The sequence below is a fragment of the Belonocnema kinseyi genome, chromosome 2, assembly GCF_010883055.1.
Source record: "Belonocnema kinseyi isolate 2016_QV_RU_SX_M_011 chromosome 2, B_treatae_v1, whole genome shotgun sequence".
Lineage (NCBI taxonomy): Eukaryota > Metazoa > Arthropoda > Insecta > Hymenoptera > Cynipidae > Belonocnema > Belonocnema kinseyi.
Window position 1 is genome coordinate 100,386,989 of NC_046658.1, and position 9,848 is coordinate 100,396,836.

General features: G+C 19.5%; 1 protein-coding gene across 2 annotated transcripts in view; it reads right to left on the minus strand.

Annotated features, from left to right (window-relative positions):
• Positions 1 to 9,848, minus strand: part of LOC117168050 (phosphatidylinositol 4-phosphate 3-kinase C2 domain-containing subunit beta) — a 168,211-nt gene that overhangs the window by 131,755 nt on the left and 26,608 nt on the right. The window lies entirely within an intron of this gene.

Consider the following 9,848-nt stretch of genomic DNA (forward strand, 5'->3'; position numbering starts at 1 on the left):
TTTAATTTTATAGACAAAAGCCAAATTTTTTATAAGAATGTAGATAAATTTTTAAACTAATAGTTTCATTTCTAAATAAAACATATCAATTTTCAATAAAATAGTTGAATTTTTAGCCAAAAATATGAATTTGCAACAAATTTTCGAACTATTTTAATTTCCAAATAAAAAATATAAATTTTCAATCAAATATTTAAAATTTTATACAAAAAAGATACATTTTCAACAAAAAATAGAATGGTTTATTTTTCTGTTAGAAATGTAATTCTTAAAAAAACGAATTTCCAGCAAAATAGTTCAATTTCTACTGAAATAGTTACATTTTTTATTTAAAAAATTGATTTTCGAAAAAGTAGTTAGATTTCCAACCAGGGATGAATTTTCAATTCAAATGATAAATCTTCAACCAAAAAAATAATAATTTATAACAACAAAGTTTAACTTTCAACCGAATAATTTTATTTCCAACCCAAAAGAAGAATTTTTAACTTATTTGGTAAATAATAAACTGGAACAGTTGAATTTTTAACCGGATTTTGTAAAATTAATTTACAAACTGATAAATTTTCAACTAAAATGATAAATATGTGATTTGAATATTTAAACTTTTAACAGAAAATATTAATTTTCAACCAAATAGTTTAATTTCCATCCAAAAATGATACATTTTCCAACAAAAAAAGAATGGCCAATTTTCTGTTAAAAATCTAATTTTTGACAAAAAAAAAACGAAGTTTCAGTTTTAAAAAATCCAATTTTATACTGGAATAGTTACATTTTTAATTAAAAAAATTATGAATTCAAATTCGATTATGAAACTTCAATCATAAAAAAAAAATTCAAAGAGAAAAAAATTGCAAAAAATATTTCTTAGAATGGAAAATAATAAAGTTTCAATAATAGATTAACTAAACTAATCTGAAAAATCGGCGACTTTAGAATAAAGTAGAAACTTTTCTAAATTGATCAAAATTATTAAAATAATAAAAACTTGAATTTTTTTGGGATCTGAAGTAAATTCCCGGTTTTTAAAAATTAAATCGCCGGTTTTTTAGCACAAAATTCAAAGTTTTCTAATCATTTAGGACATATATTTAGCGAAAAGTGCAGCAGGCAAAATGTGAAAAGGGACGAAAAAACACTATTAAAACTAGACAATATTTCAAAAAAGGAAAGCTATTTAAAAATGCGTGAGAAGCTCTTGTGGAATAAATTTTTAATTCCCTAATTTTGTGAAATAATTGCAAAATAGAGCGAAATCACACAGCAAAAAGAAAAGTAGTTTTTCAACTACCTCTACTCTTCCTACGTGTATGAATACCTGAATGAAGAAATAATTTGTAAAATCATTGAGATTCCAAGCGGGCTGTGAAATATATAAATTATAAAACATCAAATTTTTAAAAATTTCGTTTTAAACAAAATTTAATAATGGCTGAAGAGGGAATTAAATTTTCCATTTTTTAATCTCCCAATTTCCGATTTAGTAACGAGATCCAGAAGAAATAAAAAAAAAAAAAAAGACAGGGTGGCGATTCGGCGGATGATTTCAAATTCCGGGTCATTTCCCGGTAAAGTTTTTCAATTTTCCGGGACTGTTTTTGATTTACAATTAAAAAATTTTATGTCGGAAATATCAACTATTATGAGAGGATTAATTTTCTACCAAAAAATACAATTTTTCAAAAAAAAAAAAATAATAATAATAAATGATGAAATAATAAGAATTTAAGTTAACAAAATTTAATTTTAAACCAAATATAAAAGTTTTCCGCTTAAAAAAAAGGAATTTTAAACTGAAATAGTTGAATTTTCAAACAAAAAAATTAATTTTTTGGTAAAAAAGATCAATTGTCAACCAAAAATCAAATAATTCAATTTTCAGTTTAAAAAATTACTTTAAAAAAATTATAAATAAAAAAATAGTTACATAATTACTACCACAAAACATGAATTTTCAACTAAAAAATTAAAAAAGACAAATTTTCACCAAAATTGTTGAATTTTGAACTAGTAAAAAACAAACAATTTTCAACAAAAAATGGAACGGTCAAATTTCATGTTGAAAAATTAACTTTCAACAACACTGATGAATTTTTAACTAAAATTATAAAATTTTCAACTGGAATAGTTTAATTTTATGTGAAAAAGATGAATTTTGAACAAAAAGATTAATTTTTCAAGAATGAAATTAATTTTCAAACAAAAAGATTAATTGTCTACCAAAAAATACATTTGAACAAAAAACATCCATTTTAACGAATTAGTTGAATTTTGAATTAAAGGAGAAAATTTTTCAACTAAATATTTGAATTTTTAACTAGAAAAAAATCAATTTTTACCAGAAAATAGAAAAGTTACTTTTAGAAAAAAAAAAAATAATAATAATAATAACACTTTTAACCTTAACTTGTGAATTTTGAACTAAAATTATGAATATTTAACTTAAATACTTAAATTTTTCAAACAATAAGATTAATTTTCAAATAAAAAGATTAATTTTCAGACAAAAAGATTAATTTTCTATACAAAATATCATTTTTCAACTAGATACATGAATTTTAACGAAATAGTTGAATTTTCAACTAAAAAAGTCAAATTTTGAACCAAATAGTTGAAGTTTGAACTAAAAAAATCCAATTTTATTAAAAAATTGAAAAGTTTTATTTTTAGAAAAAAAAAAATTCTCATCTTAACTGATGAATTTTAAACTAAAATTATGAATATTTAACTCAAATGCTTAAATTTTTAAGCAATAAGATAAATTAAAAAAAAGATTAATTTTCAGACAAAAAAAATAATTTTTTACTAAAAAATATATTTTTAAAAATAAAACACATAAATTTTAACGAAATAGTTGAATTTTCAACAAAAAAAAAAAGAAATTTTCAACCAAATAGTTAAATTTTGAACCTGAAAAAAATCAATTTTTACCAAAAAATTGATAACTTACATTTTTAGGAAATAAAAAAATTTATTTTCATCTTAACTGTTGAATTTTAAACTAAAATTATAAATATTTAAATTAAATACTTAGATTTTTCAAACAATAAGATTAATTTTCAAATAAAAAGATTTATTTTCAGACAAAAAGATTAATTTTCTATAAAAAATATCATTTTTCAACTAAATACATGAATTTTAACGAAATAGTTGAATTTTCAACTAAACAAGACAAATTTTCAACCAAATAGTTGAATTTTGAACTTCAAAAAAATCCAATTTTATTAAAAAATGGAAAAGTTTTATTTTTAGCAAAAAAAAAAAAATTCTCATCTTAACTGATGAATTTTCAACTAAAATTATGAATATTTAACTCAAATGCTTAAATTTTTAAGCAATAAGATAAATTAAAAAAAAGATTAATTTTCAGACAAAAAAAAATCATTTTTTACTAAAAAATATATTTTTTAAAATAAAACACATAAATTTTAACGAAATAGTTGAATTTTCAACAAAAAAAAAGAAATTTTCAACCAAATAGTTAAATTTTGAACCTGAAAAAAATCAATTTTTACCAAAAAATTGAAAAGTTACATTTTTAGAAAAAAAAAAATAATAATACTTTTCACCTGAACTTGTGAATTTTAAACTAAAATTATAAATATTTAACTCAAATACTTAAATTTTTAAACAATAAGATAAATTTAAAAAAAAATTCAGACAAAAAGATTAATTTTTTACTAAAAAATACATTTTTAAAAATAAAACACATAACTTTTAACGAAATAGTTGAAATTTCAACAAAGAAAGAGAAATTTTTAACCAAATAGTTGAATTTTGAACCTAAAAAAAATCAATTTTTTCCAGAGAATCGAAAAGTTGCATTTTTAGCAAAAGAAAAATTGATTTTTATTCTAAATGATGAATTTTGAACTAAAATTATAAATATTTAACTCAAATACTTAAATTTTTAAACAATAAGATTAATTTTCAAACAAAAAGATTAATTTTCAGACAAAAAGATAAATTTTCTACCAAAAAATATATTTTTCAATTAAATACACAAATATCAATAAAATAGTTCAATTTTCAATCAAAGGAGACAAATTTTCAACCAAATAGTTGAACTTGAAAAAAATCAATTTTTACCAGGAAATGGAAAAGTTACATTTTTAACAAAATAAAAAAATTGATTTTCATCTTAACTGATGAATTTTCAACTAAAATCATGAATATTTAACTCAATTACTTGAATTTTTAACCCAAAAAGATGAATTTAAAAAATAAATAAAATTAACTTTCAAATAAATAGATTAATTTTTCTATCAAATTGTTGAATTTTCAAGCGTAAAAAGTCAAATATTTTGCAAAACAGTTGGCTTTTAAACCGCAAAGAATATTTTTTAGCGGGAAATTTAATTTTCTATAAAGAAAAATGAATTTTCAACGGAGCAGTTAAGTTTTCAACTAAAAAATGTACGTTTTTAACCAAATAGTAGAATTTTTAACGAAAATAGTTTATTCCTCTACAAAAATGAAGAATTTTCAATAAATAAGATTCATGTTCAAATACAAAAAATAATTTAAGAAAAAACTAATTTCCAACCGAATAGTTAAATTTTTATGTAAATAGTTTAAATTTTCACCAAAGTACTTTGATTTTCAAGTAAAAATATGAATTTTCAACAAAAAAATTCACGTACGACCAAATATTGGAATTTTTCACTAAAATAGTGATTCTTCAATCTAAAAAAAAAAAACGAATTTCCAACCAAATACAAAATTTTCAACCAGAAAAGATCAATATTATCAATCAAAAATTAAATAGTTACATTTTTAATGCAGAAAATTAATTCTTAGCCAGGAAAAAATTTATTTTGTAGCAAACTTGTCGTTTCTGGATAAAAAATTTACTTATTTTGATGGAAGATTCATATTTTTACGTGGAAAATTCAAATTTTTTAACAATAATTAATACTTTCGGTTTGAAAACTCAACTGTTTTGCAGGAAATTCTACTTTTTGGCATGAAAATTTAACATTCAGTACTATATTTTTTTCTTTATTGACTAAAAAATCTAACTCAAATACTTGAACTTTAAACCAAAAAGATGAATTTTTAAAGAATAAAATTTATTTTCAAACGAAAAGATTAATTTTCTACCAAAAAATACATTTTTTTAACAAAACACATAAATTTTAACGAATTAGTTTAATTTTCAATTGAGGGAAACCAATTTTCAATCAAATTTTTGAATTTTTAACATGAAGAAATCCATCTTTACAAAAAAATGGAAAAGTTACATTTTTAGCAAAATAAAAAAAATTTATTTTCATCTTAACTGATGAATTTTTCAACTAAAATTATAAATATTTAACTCAAATACTTAATTTTTAAACAATAAGATTAATTTTCAAAAAAACAAGATGAATTTTTACAAAATAAAATTAATTTTTCAACAAAAAGATTAGTTTTCTACAAAAAATACTATTTTCCAACTAAATACATGAATTTTAACGAAATAGTTGGATTTTCAACTAAAAAAGACAAATTTTCAACCAAATAGTTAAATTTCGAACTTGAAAAAATTCAATTTTCAATAAAAATAGAGTAGTTACATTTTTTGTTCAAAAAAATTATTTTTTTTTTTATTAATTGAGGAATTCTCAACTAAAATAATGAATCCTCGACTGGAATAACTGGGTTTTAAAGAAAAAAAATAATTTTTACTAAGTTTTAAGTTAAGAAAAAAAATCTTGAACCAAAAAACAAAAAAATGCAATTAAATAGTCAAATTTTCGGTAATAAATTCCTTTTTATCTAAAGAAAAGATAAATTTTCAATTAAATAGCTCATCTTTCAACCAAAGAAATGAATTTTTAATCTAAATGATGATTCTTCCATTCCAGAAAAAAATAATTTTCAAGAAAAGTGTTTATTTTTCAACCAAGTAAATTTATTTCTAACCAAAAAAATGAATATTTAACTGAAATACTTTAATTTTCAACCGAAAGAATGTTTAAACAAGACAATTAAATTTAAAAAAAAAAGTATTTTTTACAAAAAAATATTGTTTTTAACAAAATACGTGATTTTTTTTTTACAAAACAATTAACTTTTCAATTTAAAATGACAAATTTATATCCAAATTGCTAAATTTTGAACTTGAAAATGTCAATTTTCTACCCAAAATGGAACGCTTAAATTTTTAGTTGAAAAAATTAACGCTCAATCAAACTGATGAATTTTCACCCAATAAGATTAATTTTCTAAAAAAATACGAATTTTCCACCAATTTCATGTTCTAAAAACACAGTTTAATTTTTAAATAAAAAATATAAATTTTTAACCAAATGGTACAATTTTCTCATGAAAAAAAAAGTAAAATTTCAACCCAAAATAAAATATTTTAATTTCTCGTTAAAAACCTAATTCTCAATCAAAAACAAATCGGATTTTCAGAAAAAATTTGAATTTTCTACTGGAAAAGTTAAGTTTTTAGTTTAAAAATAATTTTCAAAAGAGCAGATACATTTTCACAGAGAGAAGAATTTTCAAACAAAAAAAAATTAATTTTTAATAAAAGAACTATTTAAAAAACTACTTGAAGTATCAACTTTTTCTAAAATTTGGAAAAGGGAACTTTAAAATTGTGACGAATATTTAACTGTTATACTTGAATTTCTAAACAAGAAAATTATCTTATTTCCAAAATAATTTTCTTGTTTAGAAATTCAAGTATTACAGTTAAATATTTATCGTTTTTATGATAATTCATTTTTACTTGAAAAATAGTATTTTTTGTAGAAAATTAATCTTTTTGCCTGAAAATTATTCTTTTTGTTTGAAAATTAATGTAATTGTTTAAAAATTTGAATATTTCAGTTAAATATTTATAATTTCAGTTAAAAATTCATCAGTTAAGATGAAAATCAATTTTTTTGTTTGGTAAAAATGTAGCTTTTCCTTCTTCTGGTAAAAATTAATTTTTTTATGTTAAAAATTTAAATATTTGGTTGGGAATTTTTCTCCTAATTCATTAAAATTTATATGTTTTGTTAAACAAATGAATTTTTTGATAAAAAATTAATATTTTTGATTGACAATTAATTTTATTCTTCAAAAATTTATCTTTTTGGTTAAAATTTCAAGTATTACAGTTAAATATTTATCGCTTTTATGATAATTCATTTTTACTTGAAAAATAGTATTTTTTGTAGAAAATTAATCTTTTTGTCTGAAAATTATTCTTTTTGTTTGAAAATTAATGTAATTGTTTAAAAATTTGAATATTTCAGTTAAATATTTATAATTTCAGTTAAAAATTCATCAGTTAAGATGAAAATCAATTTTTTTGTTTGGTAAAAATGTAGCTTTTCCTTTTTCTGGTAAAAATTAATTTTTTTAAGTTAAAAATTTAAATATTTGGTTGGGAATTTTTCTCCTAATTCATTAAAATTTATATGTTTTGTTAAACAAATGCATTTTTTGATAAAAAATGAATCTTTTTGTTTGACAATTAATTTTATTCTTCAAAAATTTATCTTTTTGGTTAAAATTTCAAGTATTTGAGTTAAATATTCATAATTTTAGTTGAAAATTCATCAGTTAAGATGAAAATCAATTTTTTTTATTGCTAAAAATGTAACTTTTCCTTTTTCTGGTAAAAATTGAATTTTTTTTCAAGTTAAAAATTTAACTATTTGGTTGAAAATTGGTCTCCTTTAATTAAAAATTCAACTAATTCGTTAAAATTGATGTGTTTTGTTAAAAAAATGTATTTTTTGGTAGAAAATTTATTAACCAAAAAATTAATTTTCATTAAAATGATAAATATTTACCTGTAATACTTGGAATTTCTAAACAAGAAGATTAACTTGGAAAAAAGATAATTTATTACAAAAAAAAATCGATGTTTAACAAAATATGTGTATTTTTACAGAAATACTTGAATTTTTTGTTAAAAAATACCAATTTACATCCAAATTGTTGCATTTTTAACAAAAAAAAAAAAGATCCATTTTCACTGAAACTGATGAATTTTTAACTAAAATAAACATTCAACTGGAATAAATGAAATTTTACTTTTAAAAAATAATAATTGTTACTAAAAAAAGAAACAAAGTTTTAGTAAAATAGTTGAATTTTCGGTAAAAAAATTCCTTTTCATCGAAAGATAAAACCAGGTTTGAATCAAATACGACATTTTTTACCCGAAGAAATAAATTTTTAATTAAAATTTTAAATGTTATTTTTAAAAAAATGTCCACAAAATTGTTTATTGTTTAATCAAGTAAATTTATAAATAACTAAATAAATCTTCAATTTAAAAAGACAAATTTGCATCCAAATAAATAAATTTTGAACTCGAAAATATCAATTTTCTACCTAAAATGGAACGGTTAAATTTTTAGATGAAAAAATTAACTTTCTACTAAACTGATCAATTTTCAACCAATAAGATTAATTTTCTAAAAAAGACGAATTTTCCACAAATAGCATGAATTTTATGAAAAATAGTTCAATTTTTAAATTAAAAATATCAATTTTCAAGTCTATTGTTTAATTTTCATCCTAAAAAGATAGAATTTTAACCCAAAATAAAATAGTTGAAATTTTCGTTAAAAATATAATTCTCAAAGAAACGAAAAATCAGATTTTCAGAAAAAAAGATGAATTTTCTACTAGAAAAATTAAGTTTTTAGTGGAAAAAATAATTTTCAAGAAACAAGTTAGATTTTTTTGCTTGGAATAATTTTAAACTGGAAAGATAAATTTTCAATTAAAATAATGAATCTTTAATTAGAATAATTAAATTTTGAACCAAGCAGATGAAATTTCAACCACGAAAATTAATTTCTAAGAAAAATATGAATTTTCAATTAAAAAATTAATGTTTAACCAGAAAAGAATTGTTATCTAAAATTACGAAGTACACAACTAGAAAAGTATTTTCCGCTTCAGAAAAAAATTATTTTTAACCAGAAAAGAAATAAATTTCAACAAAAAGGTTCAACTTTCGGCAAAAAAATATATTTTCATCCAAAGCAAAAACAGATTTTCAACCAAATAATTTTAATTTCAACTAAAATGATCAATATTTAGCTGGGATACTTGAATTTTTAACTGAAAAGAAGACTTTTTAAAGAAGAAGATTAATTTGCAAAGAAAAAGATTATTTTCTACAAAAAAAATCGATTTTTAACTAAATATTTGGATTTTCTACCAAATAGTTGAATTTTCAATTAAAAAAGACAAATTTTTATTCAAATTGTTGTATTTTGAACAAAAGAAAGATCCATTTTCACCCAAACTAATGAATTTTTAACTAAAACGATGAATCTTCAACTGGAATGTTTGAATTTTATACCAAAAAGATGAATTTTTAACCTTTAGAAATTAATTTTCTACATAAAAAGAGGAATTTTTCACAAAGTACATACATTTTCAAACAACTAATTAAATTTCTAAATAAATTAAAAAATAAATCAAACATATCATATTTCTAACTAGGAAAATTAATTTTAAATTAAAATGATGAATTTTTAACTAAAAAATTAATTTTCAATAAAAGAATATAACTTTGAATTAATTAATTTTGCTTTCAACCTAAAAAATGAATTTTTTACTAAAATGATAAATATTTAACTGTAATACTTGAATTTTTAACATAAAAGAAAAATTCTCAACAAAAACTATAGAATATTCAATTTAAATAAGTTCAATTATCAGTTTAAAAAAATACTTTCCCCAAAAAAAAAACTAATTTAAAAAAAATAGCTACATTTTCAAAGAAAGTGATGAATTTTTAAATAAAATTGCAAATATTTAACTATAATAGTTGAATTTTAAGCCAAAAAGAAAATTTTTTTAAACTGAAATGATGAATCTTTAACTAAAATCAT